The sequence below is a fragment of the Choloepus didactylus genome (assembly GCF_015220235.1).
Source record: "Choloepus didactylus isolate mChoDid1 chromosome 26 unlocalized genomic scaffold, mChoDid1.pri SUPER_26_unloc1, whole genome shotgun sequence".
Lineage (NCBI taxonomy): Eukaryota > Metazoa > Chordata > Mammalia > Pilosa > Megalonychidae > Choloepus > Choloepus didactylus.
In genome coordinates, this window is record NW_023637614.1 from 2,544,992 (window position 1) to 2,572,583 (window position 27,592).

At 40.3% G+C, this 27,592-nt stretch overlaps 2 pseudogenes; one reads left to right on the plus strand and one right to left on the minus strand.

Annotated features, from left to right (window-relative positions):
• Window positions 1-2,027: 2,027 nt before the first annotated feature.
• LOC119525730 lies at window positions 2,028-3,562 on the minus strand (annotated as a pseudogene).
• Window positions 3,563-5,603: 2,041 nt separating this feature from the next.
• On the plus strand, window positions 5,604-10,672 carry LOC119525731 (annotated as a pseudogene).
• Window positions 10,673-27,592: the final 16,920 nt, after the last annotated feature.

The following is a 27,592-nucleotide window of genomic DNA, read 5'->3' on the forward strand; positions in this document are numbered from 1 at the left end:
GGTAGCCAACACATGTCAGGCTAGAGTCGGGTATTTTTGCATATGATATCTAATTTAATTCACTGAATAAATAATTTGAGATGAATTATTCATAATTTATAGATGCAGCAGCTGAGGTTCTGGGAAGTGAAATGAGCTGTCTAAAAGCCACTTAACTAGCAAATGACAACTTTGTTTAAACTTACCATCTGATAATACAGAGGGGGAAGGGATTAATGCAATGTCTATGTTTGGACAATATACACTGCTTGGTTTGGAACGTCTGTGACATACATGCAAATAGTGTGGGGAACTCAATTGCCAAGGTAATGAGGTTGGAGTAATGGGCAGTAAGAGGAAGATTTCTGAGTCAGGGAGGGTTAGTGGAGCTCTGCCTCAGAAACACTGATCTGCTACTGTTGTCTAGGATGAATAGAAATGAGGCACAGTGGAGAAAGGAGACCAGGAGAGCAACTGGAGAAATACATTAAAACCTCAGATAGGCTTGTGAATGTCAGTATAGGCATTGGAAATTGGGAAAAAGATGCTTAATTCTCAGACCTATTGGGAATTGCTGAATGAAGCCTGAGTTTCCCTAGGTAGGCATCTCCTAGTTTTCACTGTAAGTTTCTCAAGAACTTGTCCATAAACAAGCCTGGGGTTAAGTTTAGAAAAAAATAAGCAACTGAGTAAGTGAGAAAAGTGAGGAATCTACAAAGCTCCTGTCCAGAAAAGTCACCTACCCACCCTGATATTTTTCCACTGGGGTCCAATTTCCTTCCAGAGTCTCTTATTAAAGCATGGCCAGGGGAGATGGGATATCAGGGAGTTTCCTTACAATGAGCCTGTAGGGATATCTGGGTGGGCACCATGGAAAATAAGGCACAAAATTTCCATTTAGAGGGACAGCAGCTTCCTAGCTCTGGAGGAAGGCCCCAAAGTTGTCAAGCTGCTGATTTTTCAACAGAGATCACAAATATAGTTTTTTTTACAAGAATCCCAATTTTTCAGGACTGTGATCAATTCAAATTTCTTAATATTACTGTGCTGGCCATATTCAGCTCACAGTTTGTCATCTGTGGGTTAGATTTTAATTCCATCTTATCAAAAGCTTTCACAACTTGTGAGCATAGCTTTAGTGAAACAATACAGAGCATATTCATTGTGATTGCTGAGAGGGTGGACTGAGAAGTTGGGGCACTAGGCATGGACTGTAGAGAGACCCTGGCCACAAGCTGGGCCTCCTGGTTCCCAGAGGCTGGAAGGGAGATGGCCCACAGCAGCAGCAGCAGCAGAGGCAATATTTGCTGCCACCTGGGCACCTTGGCTGACCACCCAGGAGCTGAGCTTTGAGGAGAAGGAAGGGCAGGCAAAGCTTGTTTTCTCACAGCTTCTCAGCTTTGGTTGCCTCCTACCCATTAACATTACAGTAATGCAATTGTGTGGTGTTTGAAAAAGCATCCCTAATTACATGGAATGATTTACAGGACACCAGACTCTGCAATTCAGAGTTCTCCAGTGTACAATAAAAATATAAATCACAGAGGAATAATGTTTAACTGAACTAAAGCTGCAGTGAAGGAAACCCATATCCAGCTGAGAGCAGCAGTGAGCTTTTGTTAACTCTGGGAAAGTCAATGTTCTACATCTTATTCAACATTTTTCTCTTTTCCACTTGGCATCTAGTTAATATTTAAAAATTATATACATTTTCTTTTTTTATTTTACAAAAGTATTTCAATACAAATTTCAAATAAATTTCTGTTAAACTTACCAAGTTTAATAATTCTATAATGACTCTTTGCTAATATATAAGAATAATAACTTGTAACATACAAAACAGAGCATTTAGTAGTATAGATAATACACCAAACATCAAACTTCCAAAAAGTCTAGCATCCGTGTACATTGTCGCTACAATAAATTATAATTTAATGTGCACATCACACTGTATTTCAAATAATCATTGAACATCACATATTAAGAAAAAATATTGAATGATTATCTTGCCAAAACTGAACTAGTTATTTAAAAATAAATGTCATAAATAAAACAAAACAATCACATATACCTATGGTGATAAGAGCAAATCACTCCATAAACCCTTGAACTGAACATTTGAATAACCAATTACTCTAGCACATTTGAATTCATTAAAATCTTTAGCACATTTAAAGTAATCAATTACTGTATTTAGCAAGAGAAAACAACATGAATGTAACAGGCTATCCAAACATGCATGAAATAATTCAAGTTAAAAAAAATAAACTTGTTTTTTTTTGTCTCTTAGCTGTCTCCCTGAATGCATCTATTTTCTCCTAATATGCAGATATTTTGGAAAAAAAAAGCTCCCATGCAATTTGATAATTTTCTACATTCTGTGCCTTTCTTCCTCAAATTCATCCATCCTGGAACATTTTCACTAACGTGCTGGTAATTATTACAAAAAGTCCAGTCAATTCATCCATCACCATCTCCCCTTGGGCTTCAAATACAGTTAGAAAACAGAAAAGTTCAAAAACAGTCGGAAAGCAGAGAGTTTCAAAAGGATGTCAGTTGAGAACTTTCATTGAAAAATTCTACTTCATAAAAGTCAACAGGTCAAAATTACTCACAGCAGGAGGCAAGGGTCTTCTGTGGGAAAAAAAGTGTTTTAGCTGCCTCAGTTAGTGAATTTAAAATACTCTGGATCCACAGTGGAATAGATATAGTCCTCGACCATCAGGTAATCAATTGCTTCCTTGACCGCCTTGATAACCAGGCTACGAAGCTCAGTTTGGAGCTCCCATAGCCTCTTTCTTTCAGGTCTAGGGCACTTGTGAATCAAATGCAGCACTTCCTTCTGAATGAAGCTGAGGCAGTATTTGCCATAATCTCTGGCATCATCCATTCCTTGTGAGGAGACAGGTGCACTCTCTCCAATGGCCTCTTGCCAAGCTTTATCCAGTATCATGTGTGCATTGACCATTTCCAGAATATGTGTGGTGAACTTGTTCATGTCCTCCAGGACCTGAATCTTCAATACCTCAAGGCTCTTTTTTCCGGTGGAACACTTGAGGATACCAAACACTTTGGCATAGACTCCAACTGGAAGTAGAGTCAGCCCCTGCTTTGCTTTATCTCTGCCAACCCACTGCCGGACCTCAATGGGCTTCAAGGTCATGTCATCTACTTTGTAAACAACGTGGTGTGGAGCCCACTCTGCCTGTGGGATTATCCGTATGATAGAGACCTGGGAAATCAAATTCCCCTAATCTTGAACACATCATCCACCATAGTGGAGGTGAGCAGCTGGTTTACACAAGGTATAATATTCTGGATTCGAGCCTTGGACCTTCGGGCCATAGCAGCAGGAACCGTGCTTCCTTCAGAGGGTTGGTTATTACCTCCTCTGGCTCCACCCACAGCAGAGGAGCTGTCAAAACTTCCAAACCCATTCATATCCATCTTAGTAACAGTTCAGGTGGATGAGGAGGTATTGTTTGACTCTCCTGCCAGGTTCTTGCCAGATCCCATAACTCTTTGTGGTGTGCTTTTAGTTGCTGTGCAATATTTTCAAAGCCCCACAAGCAAACTCAAGCCTTTCCCGCCAACTTTTTAAAAGTGTATTTTTACTAATGTTTGTCCTCCTCTCCTGAATGCTACAAGTTCTTCTCTAGTCACTTCTCAAAGATTCATTTTTTCACTCATTCAATCATTCAACCATTCAATAGTAAATTCAGGGGAACTTAAGTGCTAGGTTCTACCATAGGGTGCTGACAGGATTTCTGGTTAATGAAACTCTCAGGATTCTAGTCAGTTCAGAAGTTTCTCATCTGAAACACCAGATTGTAATTCATGAACATATTCTTGTGAAGACAGGGTGCATAAATGTTTGCTGTTTTTCAGCCGTCCAGATTTGGCAGTGGCAGAAATATACTGGAAAACCATGTCACATTTGGTGGTAAAATCTTTGTTTTGCAAAGGAGCTTTTTGTTCTTCATTAAGTTTCATGTCCTCCATCATTTTTTTAAAGAGATCCAGTACTTCCCTTTTGGACAAATCCAAAGATCATTCATCATGTAATGGCTGAGCTGCTGGAAACTCACTCATCACAACTTGAGAGTCAATAGGATGTTGAATAAGAGGTTTTCCTTTTTCGATAGTAGATTTCCTAAAACTTCTAATTCGGTCACACAGTTTGGGTTTGTTTTTCGTTTCCTCTTCATTGGTGGCCTGGTTCTCTGCCCTCCGCTTGTTGATCCGGCACCCACCAGGTTCCTCACTGCTGCCTCCCACTCCCACCACGGCTGCTGCCCTGGGCGGCTCCATCTTTCTCTGGCCCTGTCACCTGTGCCTTGGAACCCCACCTCTCCTCAACTGAGGAAGCCCCACGGGGCCCTCCCGCTGTGCCGCGCTGATTCAGCAGCACCTCTTCCTGTGTGTGAGTGTGTACAGCTGGGAGCTGCCAATTTCAGGCCCCTGGGGTGCCTGGCTCCAGAGCAAACCTGAAGCAAAGTGTGGTTGCCACTACTCAGTGCTGGGGCCTATACCTTTTCTTTTAACTCATTCTTTTTATGTGATCAAACAAAATTGGAGACACCAACCACATCAGCCCTTGAGATGGAAGCAAACTGGCTAGGCACACAGCTGTGGCTAGCAGGTAAAGGGAACTTACTGGAGTCAGACCAGGGGACACTGGCAAAGCCCTGTCAGGCTCAGCCCTTGCCCCCCAGGAGGCAGAGTTAGCTAGGCTGCCTTGGCTGATTATGCTGCTTCTCCCTCCGTGTTTTTCCCACCTCCCTGAGAAAAAGGCAACAGAAAGCAGAGTCTAATTTTGAAATCTTCCAAAACCTTCTGATGTTTACCATTTCCCCCAGGAGAAGGAGGTGAGGGGTGGAAATCTCAGTGCAAAGGAAATACATATTTTTAATTTCAATGAGGCAGTGCATAGATACCTACAACCCAGCTAGTCTCTGCTTATTATTAGGTATTTAGAACTAGGGTGGCCTTAGTCTAAATCCAGAGAAACCTGAACTCCTTTAGTGCTAATGCCCGAGGGACACAGGTGCATGCAACTGTGATTAAGGGTAGAGGAGAAAAAAGACTCATTTCTTGGAGTACAAAGCCTAGCCACCAGGTAGCTGGACAGAGGCAAAAGCTCTGGGCAGGGAAACTTGGAGGTTTGTGTCAAATTTCCACCCATCTGCAACTTTATGATAAGATGGGGAGAATGAAAATATGGAAGCTGGGATGGGGGAATCATTCCTGGGCCCAAAAAGCAATACTATACCTAGTGTGAGGGAAGGGCGGTCAGAGATGGGCCAGTGCCCTGAAATCCCAGAGGAAAACGGGAGGCAGGAGCTCGCCACCCGCTGGCCTGGAGATCCCCAGTGGACTGTATGGGCAGCTGGTATTTGGCTCTTTATCCCTAAAAGTATTGGGAGAGGGGTGGAGGGAACACGGAGTCCCAGGTTCTCAGGAGAGGGGAAGCACGCGGGGTTGGGCGGGGAACCGCTCACGTGTGGTGGTGGTGGGGGAGCGGTGCTGGATCTCTGCTCTGCCGTATGTCTTAACCCTAGCGCACTCTTCCGCGGCCCCTTTGCAGGCGCGCGCTAGGCTACCCCGGTTCCCGCAGCGGCGCCAGGCGCACGCCCGGACCCCCCTCCTCCCTTCAGCTCCTGTCCTCTCTCCTGACAAAAAGTCAGCAGCAGGGAAGGAACAGGGGCTGCATCAATGCGCGGAGAAGGCGGCAAAGGCTGAGGCAAGAGCCGCAGTGGAACAGAGGAAGCGGGGGTGTTGCAGACAAAGCAGGTGCAGCTGGCGGGTCCGCGCGCCCTCCTCGGTCCTCTTGCCAGAGGCTGAGGGGGGATGGGGGGACCGCCGGGACTCCGCGGGTAGAGTGGAGGAGAAGGCCATGCGGCTGGGTTCTCCCTGGAGCAACAGCGTCGCTTCATGCAACCTGGCAGCGTCCGGGGCTGCCGCCGCCGTCAGCAGGAAGCCGCGATGGCCCCGTGGCTCCCATCTCCTCCGCCTCAGCCTCAGCCTCGGCCTCCACCTCTTGCCGCGCTGCCACCCCCCGGCTCCTCTGCTAAGGGGCCACCGGCGCGCAAGCTGCTTTTTAGGTGCACCTTGTCCTTATGCGTCACCTCCCCGTGCTACAGTCTTCTGGGCTGTTCGGGCTCCCTGGAATTCCCACTGGCACTGCGGGAGCCGCTGGGCGCCTTCGCCGAGCTTCCACCAAGCCCACCGCAACCATCTCTGCTGTCCGACCCCCGCTCCCCGTGCGCCTTGGCGCCCCCTTGCAGCGCCTGCGCTGCGGCCGGGCAACCTGCCTGTGGGGAGCGGTCCGAGCCCCCTGAGCTGCTCGCTGCCCTCGGGGCAGACGGCTGGGGGCTGGCGAGCGGAGGCGCCCAGGACGCCTGGCCCCGGACCCCGGTGGCCCCAGCGAGATGGTCATGGCGCAGAGCGCGCTGCTGGAGAGGGAAGGGCAGGGGTCCAGTACCTCCTACCAGGAGCTAGCAGGCCGAAGGACGGCCAACCTGAGCAGCCAGAGGGGCGGCGCTGCCAGCATCCCCGACTCTAGGGAGAAGAAGCTGCAACAGGCGGTCATCGTCGGGGTCAAGAAAGGGGGGACCCGTGAGCTGCTGAAGGCGATCCGCGTACACCTGGACTAGGGGGCGTTGGGTGTAGAGGCGCATTTCTACGAAAAGGGGCTGGAGTGCAGGTAGCACCCTGGGCTCCGAGGGATGGGATAGAGGCAGGGGAGAGACCCTAAAGAGGAAACCGCCCACTTCCCATACCCTTAGAAATCCAGGCACGGTCCTGGAACCCTTAGCCCCAAGAGGGCCCTGCAAACTATGGCAGCGCTGTTTAGGGGGAGTGGCTGAGAGGGCTGGACGCTGTTCAAGAATCACTGTGTTTCAAGGAGAGGGGAGGAGGTGTCACCCTGCCCTGCTTTGGGCTCCTATTCTATGGAGATGCTTTCTAAATCTGCCCTGCTCGGAGCCTGGGACTCCCCAGTGCTGATCCCCATAAAACATTTCCTAACCCAGGTCTTGCCAGGCCCTGGGCTACTTTCTGTGTTGGCGATGCTGGGGAATGAACCAGGGTAGCTAGATTGACTAAGGAGTTTTGAGATCCCCGGAAATTATCAAAATCGACCCCAAACGCATTTGTGTTGTTGGAATCCTACTATGGTATTTTCAGGTTAGAGCCAAATGAATAGGGGACAGTTAAAAACATGATGCTGGCGAGTTTGGGCTTTCTAGTAAAGACTATGTTTCTCACCTCCAGAAATTTCTATACCCCTTGGCTAAATGAACCTAGGTTGATTTTACATCGGAGACATCTATTTCTGCCTGACAGTTGGTGCTCTAAGAGTATTTTTATGCCTTGCACTTGTGCAGTTTCCAACCTGTGCCTCCTTTGTCTTATGAGATGTTCATCTCTTTCCTTTTCCACCATCTACAGTGGTGAAAAGAAGGGAGAAGTGAAGGTTAGAAAGTTAAGAGCAGGTAAAATAAATAATCCAGGTTTCTTGCCAGCCATAACATTTAAAACAACATCCTGGTTCAGATGTCCACAATGCAAACTTCCTTCACTTTTCACCTGTTTTTTCTCTCTCTAGAAAACAGATCTGGATGGCTGGCTCCATCTCTGTTGAATTTAAGCAGTGAATTGCAGTTGTCAAACAGAAACACAGGTTTTGTCAGTGATAATGATGTTATCATCATAAGAAAGCCAGTAGGTAAATAAGGATTTTTCCCTGATAGGTTACTTTCCTGTTCAAGAGATGTGCTTTCTAAATTTAAATTACAGCCTGGGAAAGTTTTAGAATAACTTAACTTCAGAAATATATAATACATGTGCATGTTATGATTGACTTCTTCCACTTTTACAAATATGCTTTATGCTTTAAAAACTTGAAAGGAGTATACTTCATCATAAATGTTCCAGCACATCTAACTGAAATGGCAAATGTGTCTGTTTCAACAGAGAGAACTAATTGCAATATTTTAGGAAGATTCAAACAGCCCCTTCTTGTCAAAACGTAAAACAGCAAATGCCTAATTGAACTGGAAAATCAGTATTTAGGACATCACAAGCCATGGTTTCCAGTTTGCAGTTATAATTAAAAAGGTGTTAGGATGATTAATGCAACAACAGCAAAATATACAAGGGGTATGGTGTCTGGGATGGTTTCAGTTGTTTAATTGTTGGTTGTAGGAATATTTTGGATTCATCTGTGGTGTACCTTTGTCCCTATGAAGGTGACTGGCTTTTTCAAATTCTAATTTTAAAGCTGTATCTTGTGAGAAGTGTCAAATACCCTTTCAGGGAGAGAGAGGTATGATGATAAAATCTTTTCAAACTATTTGGGTTCCTTTGCTGCTATGGAGAAAGAAAAGGGGGTGTTTTATTCAGATGACTGAAAGTTCATGAAGACTATGTAATGGAATGAATGTCAGCAAGTTGCATCATAGGGTCTGGAGATTTTCTGAATGAAGAGAGAGAACATAGCAGATTTTTCCATGTGCTTTATACTGATGCTGGGAAGAGAAGGTATATAAATTGTCTTGCTGTTATGGCATGGCTTCTGAAGCTGTTATTCCAGTGCTATGGTAATCACAGCTCCCAGCAATCACTTGTGGTATTTGAGACTCAGTGTCAGTATTTGGTAGCCACCATTAGAAGTGTTAAACTGAAGAGGTGTGGCTTGAACTAACTTCACTTGATCTTCACTTAGGAGGGTCATTTGGTATCTCTGTATCCTCAAACCCCAATTCCATCCAGTGTCTTCCCCATCCTTGTAAATGTTTAGCAGCTCTGATTGGAAGTGTTGGAGAAGAAGTTCTCTTTTAGGATAAAAAACCTTCCTGACAATATGTGTCTATCTAGCATACAGGAAACCATTAGCCACCCAAACCTGGCTATTCTGAAGACTCCTAGAAGGTCCTTGGACTTTCAGGAGCTGAGTCTGCCAGGTCTGGTCTTATACAGCTCAACAGACTTAATATGGACATCAGGGCTTTGAGAAGCAGCTGTGAACTTTTCATTAGCTCTGTCTCTTCAGGCTCCCCCTGTCTCTCCCATTTTGGAAAACCAACAACATCCTCACTATTTTAAAAAGATGGAAACAGCCATTGATTCAAACCAGCAATAGAAACCCTCCCTTTTGTTTCCCTGTCCCAATTCTGAACCTTTTATATGGTAACATCTGTACTCAAATGGTATACTCCCTTCCTTGGTACCTCACAGCCTATCTGGAATTTTACTCTATTATGTGCCTAGTTGGGGATCCACAGGTTAATTAAAGGTTTTGAACTTTTCCACATTTGGTTTTTGTTGTTGTTATGTGTTTTTCTAATAGCCTACTAATTCTGTAAGTGTTTTTCCTTTGTGTTTTCAGCAAGAGGGAGAACAGGAAGGAATTGGGGCTGCTCTCCACAAGAGGGCACTCTGGTTTGTGATTTCTTCATATTAAAATAAGCAGCCCTCACATTTTTCTTTCCTTGGTGTCACTCCAATGATCTCTAAATCCTGGTTTTGCTTTGCTCCTCTGCTGTTGGTTTAATGTGATTTAAAACACATTTGAGATTAGAATAGGTGCATCAGATGATCAAGGCAAGAGAAACTAATGGATTACGGTGCATGCATGTGAAAGCTGTGGAGGAGAAATCCTTACTTACTGGATTGCCACAGACCACTGATTAATAAATGAGGGTAGATTATGTCCCCCTACCCACACCACTGAATAAAAGAAGCAAAGCCACAGCATATCTTTCAGTATGAGCTAACATGGGCTGTCTAGGCAGTGACCATATGGTCTTTTAAGGGATGGGGCATCCTGGTAGACCAGTGGACTGCCACTGCAGAACTCATCAAAGTGATAGAGAGTATTTTAGCTGTTTCCTCCCTCACACTTTACACACTGCACAGTAACTGTGACCACTCTACTTTAGAAAATTCTCAGCTTCAGGGTGATGGGAACTGACCCTCCATGGTTTCAAGTTGTCTTCACTGTTAACAACTAATAGAAACACATCCCATTGGTTGGTGGGAAATAACTCAGGAGAAGGGTTTCAGTAGCCATGCCCATGCTGCCCAGAGGACACTGGTCAGCAGTGGTATTTGTACCTAGTCTCTGGAGAGAGAATGAAGGGGAAGGAAAGGCACTGGCATTTATTGAGCACCTCCCAGTGTGGTGCTTGGTGATTTACCTGTACATTAACACCATTTAGAGCTATGAAAATCCTGTGAGAGAAATCTCAGCATTCCCATTGTACTGAAGGCTTAGAGGTTAAAAAATTTCTCAAAGTCCTGTGGCTGGTCAGTGGCTGAGCTTTGATGTGAACCCATGTTTGTCCAAATTCAAAGTGTTTATTTCTTCCACCGCAGCACATTGCTGTACACAAAGCACTAAAAGTGTCATTTCAGTCATTCATTCTTACATTCAACAAATACTCAATAAATATTTGCCATGTCCCTGATAAGTTTAGGTGCTGCTGATAAAAAGGCAGAAGAAGATAGATGAAGCAACAGTTCTCCTGGAATGGACATTTTACAAGAGGCAGAGGGGAGACAGAAAATAAAGAAGCAAATAAATATGTAGTAAAATTTCTGACTTGATAAATGCTGTAAAAAAAAAAAAAAGATAATTGATGGCCCAGAGCTCCCCTGTCCAATTTGGTAGACACTACCCACATGTGAAATGGTGAATTGAAATGTGCTATACATATAAGATAGCAGATTTCGAAAATTTATTATGAATCAAAGAATGGTAAATTTCTAATTAATAATTATTATATTGATTGCATGTTGAAATTATGCTATTCATATTTGGGTAAATAAAATGTATTATTGAAATTAATTTCACCTGTTTCTTCTTTTTTTCTTTTTCACTGTGCTAGAAAATTTTAAATTCATCTCTGGCTTATGTTTTTATTGCACAGTACTTTTTTAGGACATTGCTTTACAAACAGTAAGTGCACTCCAGTCACATGGGGATGTTCCTATCATGCAGGTACTTATTCAGTAGATCTGGTGGGACCTGAGATTCTGCATCCCCAAATGCTCCCAGATGTTGCTGATGCTTCTGGTTGTTCCCCACACCTTACTTTGAATACTATGAGCTAAAGAATAGTTACTGTGGTGTGTGTGTGTGTGTGCATGCACACACATGCATTATTATGAATAAAATGATTAGAGAAAACTTCTCTGTGGAGATGATCTACATGAAAGGAAAATTCTCACATGTGGTTTCCAAGTAGATACAGCAGCAAGTGGAAAGGCCCTGTAGTGGAAACAAGCTTTGTGTCTGTTCTTTTATTATTCCAAAAGCATGGTCTTTGTAGATAGACAAAACTGTGTTCAAATCCTGGCTTTGTTACTTCCTAGCTGAATGATTTGGTTTAGATAATTTATTTAACATCATTCAATTTCATCTTCTTTACTTGAGGGTAATTCTATCCTTGCAGAATTGTTGGTAGAAATAAATGAAATGATATAAGCAAATGCATTTTCTAGACAAAATGAATATCCTCAAGCAGAAATCCAACCCAGCCTGGGTTTTTCTATTTCTAAAATCATTTTGGTCTCTTTTGTGCTTTATCTTCCATCTCAGCTGACATTATATTGACTAAAGAGTCTCTTTTTGGGATGGCTTTGGGAAAAGTTTAATAATGATTGGCTTTGCAGTCTGTATCTGCCTAACCTTTTCACATGCTTTCAGGGGTCACAAATTAACATGCTTTCAGGGCCCAAGTGGGTCTTATAGACGAGTGAAGTAGACTGGGTGGGGAGAAACTGGTGCACAGATGCTCCGTCTAAAGGGGCAGCCATTGCTCTCTTCCAGCTACTCTATTCCATGTGGAAATTTGACATCAGGGTTACCAGATTTACCACTTTGTGAAAGAAACTGGCAATCCATCATTTTATCTGAAAACTTTTGAGTTTTAACATTGCTAACAAATTGAAAGTTTTTAAAAACACTCTGTGGGCCATACACTCCCAGCTGGTACCAGTCTGTGACCTTGGTTTAAAGTCATTTCAGAAAGTAAGTGGCATACACATACCCTTTGTGGTTGCCATAATTGTGGCTTTCTTGTGTTATTTTAGCTGAATATGGTCCACCCCTTTATGGATTGTGCAATAGCATGAACCAGATATATTGCCACAAGAAAAAGAGCTTGATATAAATAGGAACATTGAGACAGAAAATGAAAATTCACAAATAAATTTCCCTTTCTTCTGAGTTAAATTTTTCTTGAAGATGGCAACATTTTTGGTTGTTCACTCATTCAGAATGTCTGTAATTTTTTGTATAGATAACTTGCACTTATAAAATAGGTTCTGGTCAGGAGTAATGAGTAAAACCTGAGAATTAGAAAGATTGTTTTCTAGGCTTTGTTTTGCCATGTGCTAGTTTTCTTGGATGTCACATTACATGAATTGCCTTAATCTGTTTCTTAGATTATGAGGCTATAATATCTCCATAGGATCCATTCACCTACTCAAATACTTTGGTTCTAGTATATTCTTCTGTACTAAAGCTTTCAGAGAGAGGACGGCTGGCAAAGTAAAAGCAACATGTTTTTTGGAGCATATTTCCATATCTGTAAGTCAGAACCCACTGCAGCCTCATTATGTGATCTTGGACAAGTCAAATACTTACTATAATTAAGTCTCAATTTCTCAATTGGCATAATGAATTCAATATTATCTACTTCCAGAAGATGAAATTAAATGACACTTAATGTGCCTCACACAGAATCTGTGACATGATGAATTTATTTTTCCTCTCTCATTTGTTCCTTTCTCTCTTGCTTTTCCCCTTCATTTTCCTTCACTTCCTTTTATCCTACCCATCAGTACTGAAGGCTCTAAAGAGAAAGCTTAATATGTTTTTCATTTGTAGATACTCTTTTTTATTCAAGATTATGTCTGACTGAGGGATTTCAAACCCTAAAGCAGTTCTTAAGAAGCTCTCCAGAGAATAATCAAAACCAGACTCCAGAGCTTTGTCCATTGTAACTTAAGCTGCAGGAAGAGTATGATTTCATGATGTGACTAAGAATTCTCAATAAATGAAATTCAGTAGTGGAGTCTGTAGGCTCTTTGGACTTACTTTGATATTTTCTTGAACTTCCAGCAGTAACTGTTGTTAATTACCCTGTGTAGGTTTAGAAGCAGGTAGGTTCCCAAAGACGTGATTTGCCCTGAGTTATTTTGCAGAACTTAAAGCATTTGAGATTCAAGACTGTCCAAGATTTGATGGCTTTCATTGATGTTCTCCAGCCATCATAACATGATTCTGGTTTGTGCCACTCATATCAGGCATTTTTACTTTAAAATCAAGCCAGTTCAGAGGCTAGGGTTGTACTTTAGAAAGTTTTAAAAGTTTCAGTTTTGCTTAATGGATGATATGTCCAGAACTGATTGAACCACTGTCCTGTTAAAGTAATCTCTTGATTCTATCAGTTTCAGTGGGTTAACAAGCTCCTCTGTAAGTGTCTTGGGGATTTCAATATGAAATTATAATTCACCAAGGGAGCTTTGAGCCCATCTTGCCATAAATTAAACTCGGATAGCTGTTTTTTCTTTTAAACACTAACTAGTTGAGATTGCATTTTAAAAGAATTTTTGAACCTTTATTTAAGAATGTGCAAGACCTATTTACAGGGAAACAAAGAAACACATGAATTAGGTGATATATTTTGGTTGCAAATGGTAGAAATCAAATTTTAACTATTATAATCAAAGTAGATTATTTATTAACTTCATGTGATTGGGAAGTCCAGGGTCTAGCTGGCTTCAGGAAAAACTGACTCCAGGACCTTAAATGATGTCACTATGTCTCTGTCTTTCTCCCTTCATTTACTAAGTTTTTCTTTACCTGGCTTCATTTTTAAATAGTGGTTTCATGACATTTTAAGCAAGATGGTAGCAAAAAACCTAGACAAACAAGTTTTATGTTTATCAATCTTTTAGGAAATACTTTTTCTTATGAGCTTCTGTAGGAAATTACTGGAGATGCCTTTGGACTAGCTTGGGTCAAGTGCTATTCCTAAAGCAATAGTTGTGAAATACTCTAATGAGATTTGGGTGATATGGATGCCATTTTTCTTGTGGTAGTGGTGGTAGTGGGAAGGCAGGATTAACCCTACTTAAACTAAAGGGGATTGGTTTCTCATGGAGAATGAGTTCAGTTGTTCTGTTGCCAGAAGTGGCTGTGAATTAAATCAGATGTACATTGAATATATGAATGTCCACTCTGGGACAGGTGCATGAATGCTCTAACACCATATTTTAACTCTAGAAAAGATACAAAGGGTTAGTTTGGGGGGTTCAGTGCACTTATTATTCAGTTATTCATTCATTTATTAGTTCATTAATTGATTCATTGCCAACTCTTTGAAATGTACTGCAGTCAAATATGAATCAATCATTGCCAACAAGCTGAAAGAACTTGTAAAGTGAAGAAATGGATATGTAAATGATTACAATGCAAGGTAATATCAGCCATGACAAAATGGGATTTATCCCAGAAATGGAAGGTTGGGTCAATCTTAGGAAATATAATACAAATATTCACTGTTAATATTGGAAAATGAGAAACATTGTATGATTTATTTTATGGATGTTACAAGACATCTGATAAAAGTAAATTCCTATTTCTGATTTTTAGAACAACATGGTAATAAAATAGGATCATATGAAAAGTCAGAATCATCTTAAATGATGTAGCACTAGGAATGCCCCCCTTAAATCAAGAGAAGGGTTCTGAGGCCCATTACATTCACTATTCTTTACCATTATTCAGGAATATTTAGATAATGCAATTAGATAGGAAAAAGAAGCAAATAAGGGAGAGGTAGTGTTATCACCATTTCAGGGGTGTGATCTCTTTTTGGAAAATTAAATATAATCATTCCCATCATGAATTCATGAAGAACAATAATAGAATTCATTAAGGTTGGGGTAAGGAAATTGCTAAGCAAAATCTATAGTTTTCCTATATGTCTGCACCAACCAGTTTGAAAATATAATGGGAGAAAATATTCAATATTTACCAGAACCAAGTACACAGGCACAATAACTAAGAACAAATTTACTAAAATTGCAGTGGACTCATAAAAACAAAATTTTAAATGCTTTACTGAGAGACATCAAAGAGGACAAAAGTAAATAGAAAGACAGACCCCTTCTTCAGGATTGCATCTTTCTTTTTCTTCTTGCCTCCCTTCCTTTTTTGGAATTCATTGCAGCATAAATTGTGGTCCCTTGTGTTTGTTTGAGAGTGCTCTGAAAATATTGTTTATATGAATATGATCAATGTTCTACACTTAATATATGATTTCCTTAGATTCTGTATTTCATTTGACTGAGGAAAGGAAGGATGCTGAGACAACTGTTACTGTTCATATTCATTTCTTTTGAGGTGCTGGCTGCTCTAGAACTCAAGTTTAGGGAGGGGTAGGGTCAGATTAAGGTGTGGATTGGCAGTTGAATTAGCATAATTTAGTAAATGCAGATGTATTCATGTTACAAAGCAGAAATCAAAATCAGGGACAAGTGATGCTTATTTTAGGATGGGAGAAGGAGAAGTAAATTTGGATCTGAAAGAATACCAGTGGCAGTAGAGGTAGTAGTTGAGGTAGTAGACACTTACTCCATTTACATGTGCCAGACACTGCTTCTAGCATTGATTTCATTTGAACTTCACAAGAATCACATGAGATAAGTAGTGTTGTTCTCCCATTTTACAGGTGAGGGAACTGAGGTACAGAGGGGCTAAGTAACTGACCCAAAGTAATAAAGGTGGGATCCAACCCAGGTGTTGACCTCGATACATCATTTCCTTTATTTGCCTTGCAGATCTTTTCCAATGGAAATGTTGTCTTCCAGAATCACAGGAGTGAATAAAATTTTAGCATTTCCCCACTGGAAGCTTCTGATTTCCCCTCTAAAGTTGGATTGGTCTTTCTACAGGACAGGCAAACTGAAGTGCCTTACCCATTTTAACAGTCTGTGACAGTGGATTAATTTTAGTTTTGGGACATGCCAAACTCATTCCTAGTTTAGGTCCTTTTAATTCTCTCTTCCCTCCTCCTGGAATGCTATACCTCCAGACCCCTAAACAGCTGGGGTCTCCTTATCTGTCTCTCATGTGTTGGCTCAAATTACAGCTCCTCAAAAAGGTCTTTCCCTTGTGTGTAAATGCATTTTGTTTATTCATTCATCTGTTGATGGACACTTGCATTTCTTTCACTTTCGGCTACTGTCAATAGTGCTGCTATATTCAGCTATGAAAAAGAATGAAATTCTGAAGCAAGCTGCAACATGGATGAACCATGAAGACATCATGTTGTGTGAAATAAGCCAGAACAAAAAGGATACATATTGTTTGATTTCACTTTTATAAAATAACTAGTATATACAAATTCATAGAGACAGGAAGTAAATTACAGGTTACCAGGGATCAGGTGTGAGGGGCAGGGGATTTAGTGTATAGTAAGTGCAGAGTTTCTGTTGGAGGTGATGAAAAATTAGGATAATGGATATTGGTGATGGCTGCACAATATGGTGAATATAATTAATACCTCTGAATTGGGAAATTTTGAGTTGTATATATGTTACTACAATTAAAAGATTTTTAAATTTAAAGACACTTCTCCATTTCTGTGCATGTTATCCTGTTTTCTTTCCTTCAGAGCATAAATTGCTTTCCAAAGTTATTTTAATTACTTATCTCCTCACAAGAGTGGGGATCTTCTTTGGCTTGTTATTTGCCCATGACTTGAACAGTGTCTGGCATATAATAGGCACTCAGTTAATGGCAATTTATTAAAAGAATCAATGTATTATTCATTGTGCTACATTTTCTTGTAAAGCTCCAGGCTTCTGAAAAGAAATAACCCTCATGTTTCCTGGGAACTCTGGCTAAGAATTTGTTGGGGATTGAATCACATGTCTTTAAAAGACATGTCCAAGTCTCATGTTCTGGGGGTGTGAACTTATTGGCAAAAAGTACCTTTGACGATGTTCGTGTTAATTAGGTGTGGACTTATTTGGCAGTAGGATATTTGAAGATCCTGTTTAGATGAGACCAAATTGAGTCACAGTGGACCTTACTCCATATGATTGGAGCCTTTATAAGTAATGGAAATTTGAATGCAGTCAGTCAGTAGAAGCCAGCAACCAAAAGTCAACAGAAATCAGAGGTGCAGACCCATGAAGAGAAAGCGAGATCTCCACATGACAGTATTGCTGGAATGCTATAGACTCTGGGAGAAAGCGAGCCCTGCCATTACCTCCATGTTGTACTTCCAGCCTCCAAAATCATGAGACAATAAATTCTAGTTGCTTAAGCCAAACCATGGTGTGCTATTTGTCATAGCAGCCCTAGAAAACTGAGACACAATTGTTCTGAGTTCTTTTGTATGCTATTTTTGCAAGGCTATTTTGGATGAAAGAAAGAGAAACCAATTTGAACAAGCTGTGTGGACTAAGTCTGCCCAAAAGTTTTCTACAGAGCACATGTTATCTCATATATTCCTTCTTGTAGCCTTGAGAAATAGGTGCTTTCTTATCCCCATTTTACTAATGTAAAGATTGAGGCTTAAAACGGACAAGCAATATCCCTGAGACCTCTCAGCAGGCTGGTGTAAGCCAAGTGTTTCCACTGCAACACAGAATCTTTGGTTCCTGGCTGTGTTCTGTACCTGAAAGTTTTAGGAGAAGGGTCTGGATGATTCCTGGTAGATCACTGTGCTTCAAGAATAGCTGGGATTTAGTTAATCCATTAATTTAATGACATAGCTGTCATGTGATAAGCAAACAAGTACACAGAGACTCTGTGATTGATTTGTGTTACTCACTGCAGCATGTAGACACACCTTTGCCTAGGCCTTCAGTTTCTGGCCTCCACAGCAGGTTATAGCTTTGGGTGTCCCTGGAGCCAAGGAAATATTTGTGTCAAACTTCCTGAGCCCCTCTGTCAGAGGGAATGTAGACTGTTTGGACCTATGTGCTATTTGGAAAAGAAAGCTGTATCTGGAATGAAAAGTTAAGGATTTCAGTCTGATTTCTGGGAATGCCTTCTTTATGTGCATGGTCAAGTAGAAAGATATTTCCTTTGAGCTTTTGTTTCCTCATCTCTAAAGTGGAAACAACAACTTTCATCAATTCCACAGAGATTTTGCAAAAATAGAATATTGATGATGTCTTGGGAACGGCTTTGTCTACTTATCTGATTTGTTATTAATCCATGCACATTTGCCTGAATTCCCCCTGGTAATTGGTTTTCTGGAATATTGCACTGCAGGGAGTACCTGCAAGATAGGATAAGCATTCTTATAAAGTTACATTAAGACATTTATATAAGGTAGTTTGGCTCAAAAGAAGGACAATGACACCAAATGAGCAGGTAATAAAGAAGATTTTATTTCAGAGAAGATTCAGGGCAGTCCCTGCCAGTAGAAAGGCTGCTCAGAGGGGAATGTGCACATTTGGGTGGTGGGATTCCTTTTTATAGGGACTTTGGCCAATCAGGAGGTTCCACAGTGTAAGGTATATGAACTTTGGCCAATACGGGATTACACATACTTTATCTTGTAACTTTGGCAATGCCTGGCTTCTGCATTTGAAGGTGAGAGAGCATAAATTTGTGAGGGAAAGGGAGGGGGTAGTGATGGGCAAGAACAAAGAAAGTGGCATGAATATGGGGAAAGGGAGGAGGCAGCAATGTGATGTATGGTCTGATCTGCAGCCTGGTTTTGCAAAACAGGGAGATGGCAGAGGGGCCCAGGGACCTGACCTAACATACCAGACTTCCTTTGTTATTTTTTACTGGGGTCTGGGTGAGGACCCATTTTCTGTATCTGCTTCATGCTGACCAGAGGCATAGAGATGTCCCCCTCAGTAATCTTGTCGCAGAGTCTGGTAATGATAAGCTTGCTGCATAAGGAGTCTGTTACCAACAATTTGGTTGTTGTCTGGACAGCTCTGCAAATGAAATTTACTAGGAGTCATATGAGGCAGGGCCTGGCAAGTGATACATAACAAGATTAGTATTAAAGGGGTTAAAATGATATAAGAATAGCATGGAGCAGTGAAGAAAAGAAAAAACTTTGAAGCCAAGACAGATTATTTTCTGCATTTTTTTTGTCTCATCTTATGATATCTATATTTTATTTTAAAGTTTTTAGACTTTTAACTACCTGGCCAGTTGTATTCATGTAAAAACAGCAAGTTTTATTAAGCAATGCACAGGTCATCCTGCTTTAGCTGCAAGAATATTTAAAGCTCATATGTTCTGTAGAACCATGCCTGCTAGACTGCCTATGGACATTTGTTGATTCTTATGGCTTCTTGTAATTATACTTAATGCTAATATATTTCAAAAGCACTTTCATGCTTTTGGTTTGGTAGACAGCTTATTACTCCCACTATGAGACAGGTTTTAGAGGACAGAGGGCCAGAGTGAGAAGTTAATGTTGTAAGTTTACTGACAATGTTATTGTGACCTACTTATAATTGTGCTTAAGTGTCTCCTCCTGAATGCCTTTTTGTTGCTCAGATGTGGCCTTCTCTCTCTAGCTAAGCCAAATTGGCAGGCAAAATCACTGCTCTCCCACTTACATGGGATCTGACACCCAGGTATGTGAATACACATGGCACCATGGGATGGAGAACATCTTGAAATGAAATGTTTCAGTGGCAAGAGATTCCGAATGGAGCCAAGAAGTCACTCTGGTGGGCACACATATGCACAATATAGACAACTCATTTTAGGTTCTAATGAATTGGAATATCTAGGAGTAAATGCCTGAAACCATCAAAATAAAAAAAAAAGGTAGCTTTCATATTAATTTAAAAAAATCAACAGGTTTTCCCACCATGTCAAGAAACACCCAAGGCTTGATGATCTTGATGTTATTTGGTGAGATCCAGGAAGTGATTTGTCTGGGGCCCCTTTAGTCATGGTCAGGGTGGCTAACAGGGCTTTTGGGGAGGCTTTGGTTCCCCTTGGGGGCTGAATAAACTCTCAGGTCCAGTATTCTGACTTCCTGCACCATGGACAGGGCCTTGGAGGTTTTCTGTTATTAGGGCTTTTTCATCCTTGGGGGCACTTTATTTTCAGTGCCCTGTGTTTTTGCATTGATGACAGTTTCCAGTGGTTTCTGTCCCTGAGTGACCTTGAGGCAACTAATTACCATTTACAGTTAAGGCTATGAGCCTTGTCTCATTCCAGTCCTTCTTTCTCTTGCCTCCCCTGTAGTCTGGTCCTGATTGTTAAAGACAGAAAAGGCAGTGTTTATAACGTTACTTGTACGTGTTTGTTTAAGGTTTTGAGGATATCTGTTGCAATTTTTTAATGTTTAAAGCTGACTGTCCTATAAAGTACATTTTTAATATAACTTTTTTTTTTAGTGTCTGAGTTTATATTGGTAAATATTTACAGGATTAATAATACATTTTTTCTACTTTTTATTAGGCAAGTAATTATATGGCCCTGTGCTTTCAGATTTTGATGTTTTATTTTTCTGATAGTTTCAGACAGAGTCAGTGGTAGGGACAGTTTAATTCCATCCCTATATCATGCAGGCTTCTTTTCTTTTAGTTTATTTGCATGTTCTTGGGCATTTGATTAGATTTTTCACTTTTCTTCAGCAGTGCAGCAGAAGAAAATAATAACTTGCATTTTTTCCCAAGTAAATTTATAAGAGTAAATTTTTTAAGTTTTTTACAAATTGGATGAGTTTTTAGAAAATTTTCTGGTTGTCTTTTATACTCTGCTAAGTTTGTCATAGAAAAAGAGATATAGATTATTTTTCTTTAGTATAGTTTTCATGGGCTCAGAGGCTAGATTTAGGGGATTTTTATTTTTGAGCTTTTTTGATGCTTTAAGTTGTAGAGGTTTGACTAACAACAGGTTATTTAAAATATTTGCTTATTTTTTCCTGAGATAAATGGGATTTATTTTTTATTTTGCCTTTAAGATAGCATACGTTATAAGCTTCCATTTTACCTTTAAGATAACATAATTTAACAAGATTCCCTTATGGTTCAGTCCTGATAGAGGATTATGTAAGTTGGACATACACAATTTGACTATTTTACTTTTTGTTTTGGAGAAAGAAGGTTTTAATTGGCATATGGTGTTAAAGTCAAGAGTACCATTTTGTTGGTTTTTTTTTTCCTTCTAATTTGTACTGAGGCTAAGTATCATTACAATAAAGGATACAGCCCATAGCCTGCTGTGGGAAATTTTGTTTCCATGCTTTTCCTTTTTTATTAGGGTGTATAAAGGCTTTAAAATTTTACTAAATACAATATAAACAGTTTTCAATAACTTAATAAACTAAGAAAAGCTATTAATTGTTTAGGAGTAAGTGGTGTGGGATAATTTTGTATTTTAACAATAGCTGAAGGAATAACCCTAGTTTTACTTAACCAGACAATACCCAATAATTTGATAGAGTAGTTAGGGTCTGTTGGAGGTTTTTACATTTTTAAATCTTGAAGCACAGCAAATGTTCATTGCTTTTCCATGCAAAGGTGGCTGCAGTTTGGTTGAAGGGATTTAAAAATATGTTAAATAACATTTTAGCAAGGTTTAATATAAAGTTAAATTGGCTTGAGTACTTATATCCTGTAACAAGGTAAGTTTATTTGGCACTAAAGCAAATAAAGAGGTAATTACTATATTAAATTTGCTACAATTAATAGTTATTTGCCAGGTACAATTATATTTATACCTGCATATATATATATGCTGCCTTTTCACAAAATATCAGAAATGGATTGGCTTTTATAAAGGGGATTTATTCGGTTACAAAGTTACAGTCTTAAGGCCATCAAGTGTCCAAGATAAGGCATCAACAATCAGGTACCTTCACTGGAGGATGGCCGCTGGTATCCGGAAAACCTGTTAGCTTGGAAGGCATATCTCTGGTGTCTGCTCCAGAGTTCTGGTTTCAAAATAGCTTTCTACCAAGACATTCCCCTCTAGGCTGTAGGAAGCTCTCTCCTGTCTGCACTTATATAGTGCTCCAGTAAACAAACAAGGCCCACACTTAATGGGCAGAGCCACATCTCCATGGATATTTTTTAATTAGAGTTATCACCTACATTTGGGTGAGTTGCATCTCCATGGAAACACTCAAAGAATTACAATCTAATCAACACTAATACATCTGCCCACCCAAGACTGTATCAAAGATAATGGCATTTTGGGGGGCACAATACAAACTGGCACACATAGCTATTAAATAGTTTCAGTAGTTTATACTGATATATATTCACAGTAAATTTTTGGAAGGGCACTTTTGATTTGGAGGTTTTGCTGGGGCAGCAGCAGCTGCTTACCCCTTTTCCCTTCTTGGGGACTAGGTGTTGAATTTTTCTGTTTATCCCTTTGTAGGATTAGAGGCTGAATGTACTTTTACAGTTTTAATTTTTTGTAAGAGGTTTACATTTTAGGGTTTTAGTTAGGGGAAACTAGGATACATTTAACTTGCTGTTTGGCTGGCTGCCACATTGACTTGATATTTTTTGTAGCTGAACACACAGCTTTTAAGAATGGGCAGGTTACTGCTACAATAGCCTAGCACCTTCTTTGTTATGCAATTTTATTTTCCTATTTTTCAAGACCACCCCTTAAGCTGTGAGGTTTAATTACCAAACCAGGACATTGCTAGTTTCCACAATTTGCCAAATTTGACCAAAAAAATAAACTATTTCTCTGCAAACTTTCTGCAGCTCTGCATTTACCCTTAGGTTTTTGTTTAACATTTTATTAAAATTCTTAAACAACCAGTCATTTAGGACAAAATCACCTTTCCTTTCTTTCTAACAAATATCCTTGATGCTTTTTATATTTAAGTTACCAAAATAATTTTGGGAACTGTTTTTAAGCAAACATTCTACAGCATGTTATTTAAAACAAAACCACTTTCCTTCTTTTACTAAAAGCATTCCTTACACTGTTTAAACTTAAGTCACCAGGACAATTTTGGAAACTATTGTTAAGCAAGCATTTTACAGCATACTATTACTAGTAAAATTGAACTTGTTAAAATAATGTCCAATATTTAAAATATTACAGTTTATGCATTATTGAAATAGTAATATACACTTTTTACAATAATTGTTAGCACATCTAAGAATTGGCTGGATGTCTGCTTTAGCAACAAATAAGCTGAGTTTTTATTAGTAGATAGAAGAGTTTTAGGTAAGAAGATTTTTGTATTGTATATTATAGGGTTGGCAAGCGAGGGAGAGAAAGGGAAAGAAGGGGACTGGTAGGGTTTTTTGAAGAGGTTGCATTGACTAAAGACAGTTGAGCAGAAGAAATAAGAATTTGTGCTTTTAATTTGGTATGTTTTTTCTTGGATTGGTGTCAGGCAGCATGGAAGGATAAGGAATGAGTGGGTAAATACATGGTTGTTAATTGAACAAGGTAGAAGTGGGAGAGCATAGTAAGTAGACCTTGTGTGTATAAGAAATGGAATTGGCTTACCTGCTACTGAATTACCTGAGGTTTCATATGAGAGATTGTCCCAGCGCCTTGTTTTTCAGGCACCTTCAGTTTTCTGCTGCTAGTTCCAGAAGCTCCAGTGGACTGATGTTGAGGGTTTGAACATTGCTCAGACCAGGGTTTGGTCCATTTGCATTTAAAACAGGCTCCTGGAAGTGTTTGTCTTCAGGGTCATTTTAAATTTTTATTGTTAAAGACCTTAAAGCCTAGATCAATTAGCTCTCTTTGATTAGCAGGGTTTCCTGTTGGACCATTCATATTTTCTCAGAGCACTGTGGTGGCTTTCACTGGCCTGTTTAGTGTCCTGTCTATTTAAGGTGCCTGCATGAGTCTGAGCTGCTAGCTATACTCATTCATTTTCTTTGGGGTGAGGCAGGTAGAGAGAATGAAATAGAGATCTTGCCAGGTGAGGTTATAGGGCATAGTAAGTTATTGATATTCTTTAGGAAATTGGGTAGGGTTAGTAGAATATTAGCCTAGGCTCTTTGTAACTTGGGAAAGGTTAGAAAGAGAGAAAGGAACATGGATGCAGATGGGCCCCTCTGGTCCAGACTGTTCTCACAAAAGAAGGATAACCTGAGGAGTTTCTAAGGAGGCTTGAAACAGGTGAGGGATTTAAAGATGTCTTTTTGGGAAGCAGAGATTGGAGAAGTAGAATTTGGAAGATGGAGCAGGAGTATGGGGGAGTCTGAGGGTTTTCTTAAAGAAAACTTGGACATATGGAACTTTCCTTTGTCATTCTGTTGACAGAATCTGTCAAGATTAGTGAGAATTTGGTGATCAAAGGTCTCATTGTCAGGTCACTTAGAGCCATTGACTAACTTGTATTGTGGTCAGACAGTATTGCAGTAATAAATGAGCCATTTGGGCTTAAAGCTTATGCTTAACTGACCCCATGGTTTTATGAAGCAACCTACAGGGGAGTCCCATGGTGGGATGGAAAATTTGTTGCCCATAAGGAGGCCTGAGGGGAGTCTGAGGGAAAGAATGAGATTTCAAGCCTGGTGGACATGATGTGAACAACATAGGCATCCCCATGAGTCATGCTGGGGTCCAGAGAAGGGAATTATTTCAGATGGAACTGAGAAGAGGAGCATCCCACTGCCTTCTGGTGTCATGGCCCAACAGCTGTGCAGTGAATTTCTCTACCTATTGTTAGGATTTTCAGTGCAGCAGGGGAAGACAAATTCAGGGCATTTGCAAATTACTTACCCCCAGGCTGGATAATTTGTCAGTGTTGGTGTTTAAATGACAAAGGAAAGTCATTACCTCATCTCCCAGGTTTTGGTACCAAATGTAATGTAGTTTGGCTTGAAAGGCAGGCAACAAAGCCAAATGGGCAGGTAATAAAGAAAAATTTTATTTGAGAGAAGACTCAGGGCAGCACCCACCAGCAGAAAGGCTGCTCAGGTGGGAAAGCACACTGTTGGGTGGTGAGATTTGTTTTTATAAGGCTTTTTGCGAATCAGAAGTTTACACAGTGTAAGGTATGTGAACTTTAGCCAATAGGGGGTAACACATAGTTTATCTTGTAACTTTGGCAATGCCTGGTTTGTGAGTGGGGAAGAAGTTTGTGAGGGAAAGGGAGGGAGAACAAAAAGTGGCATGAAAATGGGGAAAGGGAGGAAGTAGCAATGAGAGGCATGGTCTGATCTGCAGCCTGTTTTTGCAAAACAGGGAGATGGGGAGGGAACCTGGGCCCAGACCTAACAGTTTAATTCACAGAAACTATTAGATAGCATGGATATCATACATTATGAGGGGAGACAGCATAAAGATTCTGAGAATGCCTGGACAACCTCATTTTGCAGAACTCTTTCATCTGGATCATGACCATTGTTGCTTCATTCTTTTGTACCAAAGGAACATACAAATGTTCCAGGACACACTCACTTCTTAGGAGTAGCCTGCAGTTGATGAGCTTTGGAGGTGACCAGAAAATTCTTAAATTTGCTCTCAATTAACTTATCATCTCTTTATTCCTATGCACCCAGATCTGTGTATTGATTTCCTATTTTGAAATTGCCTGTCTTGCCTGCTTTCTAATCCCTGCTGATAGGCAGAATGATGTCCATATATTAATCCACAGAACCTGTGATTATGTCTGTTTGCATGACAAATGGGAATTAAGTTTGCAGATGGAAGTAAGGTTGCTAAATACTGATCCTGAGATGGAAGATGATCTTGGATTATCTGGACATACCCAATGTAATCACTAGGGTCCTTATAAGTAGAAGCAGAAAGCAGAGGAGAGAAACAAAGAGATGGCAGCATGAGAAGGACTCAACCCTCTATTGCTGGTTTTGAGACTGGAGGAAGAAGACCACAAACTAAATAATTGGGTGGCATCTAGTAGCTAGGAAAGGAAACTGATTCTTTCCTAGACCCTCCAAAAGAATGCAGACTGTTGAAACTTAAATATTAGCCCACTGAGACCCATTTCTTAATTCTGACCTCCAGACTGTAGGGTGATATATTTGTTTGGTTTCAAGCCACTGAGTTTGTGTCAATTTGTTGCAGCAGCAATAGGAAACTAGTATTCCTCTCTGATATCACTAGCGGTTGCCATCTTGTTTCTTGTCTTCCATTTGTCTTTCCTATCTTTCTGGAAAATTATTACCTCCTGAGCTCTTGAATTCTTTTGCTTAACAGCATTGAAAACGGAGGGTAGTGCTGTGTAACCAACTATTTTCAAATGGTGATGGTAGTGTAAAAGCTAAACTGCTCCAAAAAAGAAACCCCAATATACCACAGCATAAATAAGAAGGGCATTTAATTCTCTCTCATTTAATGGAATCTGATATTCTAAATCTGTAACAATCAGTGCTGCATGACTACCAACCATCAGAGAGAACAACAATCTAAAAGAATGAGTTCACAAGTATAGGGGTATATGTTTGAATATCATCCTTGCACATACCACTCGAGCTACATAAACTAGAAGTCCCAGAGGGAAATCTCTTTTCAGGAGTGACTTAATTAGAGCTTAAGGAGTGCCACCAGACCTCTACTTCTGGATTCTTATTCCTCTGAGGTCATTGGCTGCATTCTCTAAATGCAACTCCTTGTGTTGTATGTTAAGTGGGTGTCAGCTTACTTCTTTCCCCTCAAGTGCAGCTGTGCCCCAGGGCATCATTCAGAGAAGCAAGTTCTTGCCACTTTTGCTCCACAATCCCCCAGGAAGCTTGTGGAAGTGAGAAATATCAGATCCCATCTCAAATATTCTGAATCTCAATTAGCATTTTAAGAAGACATTTGAGTAATTTATAGGTTTGAGAAATGTTGCCCTAGAGGAGTTTTTCAACCTCAGCACTACTGACTCTTTGGGCAAAAAGTCTCTTTTGTGGGGGTCTGGTTTGTGCCTTCTGGAATGTTTGGCACCATCCCTGGCTTCTATCCACTAGATGCCAGTGCCCCACTCTCAATCATGTCAACCCAAAATTTCTGTAGAGATTCCAAATTTCCCCTATGGTAAAATATTGCAGTTGTGAACCCTTGCCTTTGGAGGATTTTCTTGTCTACATATTCAGAATGGAAATTCCACCACATCTACATTCCTGTCTGGAGGAAAGGTAAGAAGGCAGAAGTCTGGGAAAGAATTTCCTCTTAAGCAAGTGAGGCAGAAGTTACATATGGTTGGTGTGAATTTAGTTGCATGGCTCCATCCAGCTGTAAAGGCATCTGGGAAACATATTACATAGCTCTATGTCCAAGGAGGGGAGAGCAAGTTTGGGAGACAGCCAGCTGTATGTACAGTAACTAAAATAAGAATATGATCATAGTGTGACCTTTTATTCAATATTATCAAGAAGCAAATCTGGTAGGAAAGATAAAATAAATGACTAGGCATACTATTTTTTGCAACTAGAACACAGAATAATTTTAGGACACCACAGGATATTTTAGAAGAACACAGAAAATGTATGTTATTCTTTAATAGTGCATTTTGATATCAAGAGTTTGATGTCTCATAAACTTTAGTCATGAGTTTTTCTTGCAGTTTTTGCCATACAGATGTACCAACCTATATTATTTTTTCATGAAAAATAACAATGCTATCAAATAACTGTAAAGACTATATTATTACCA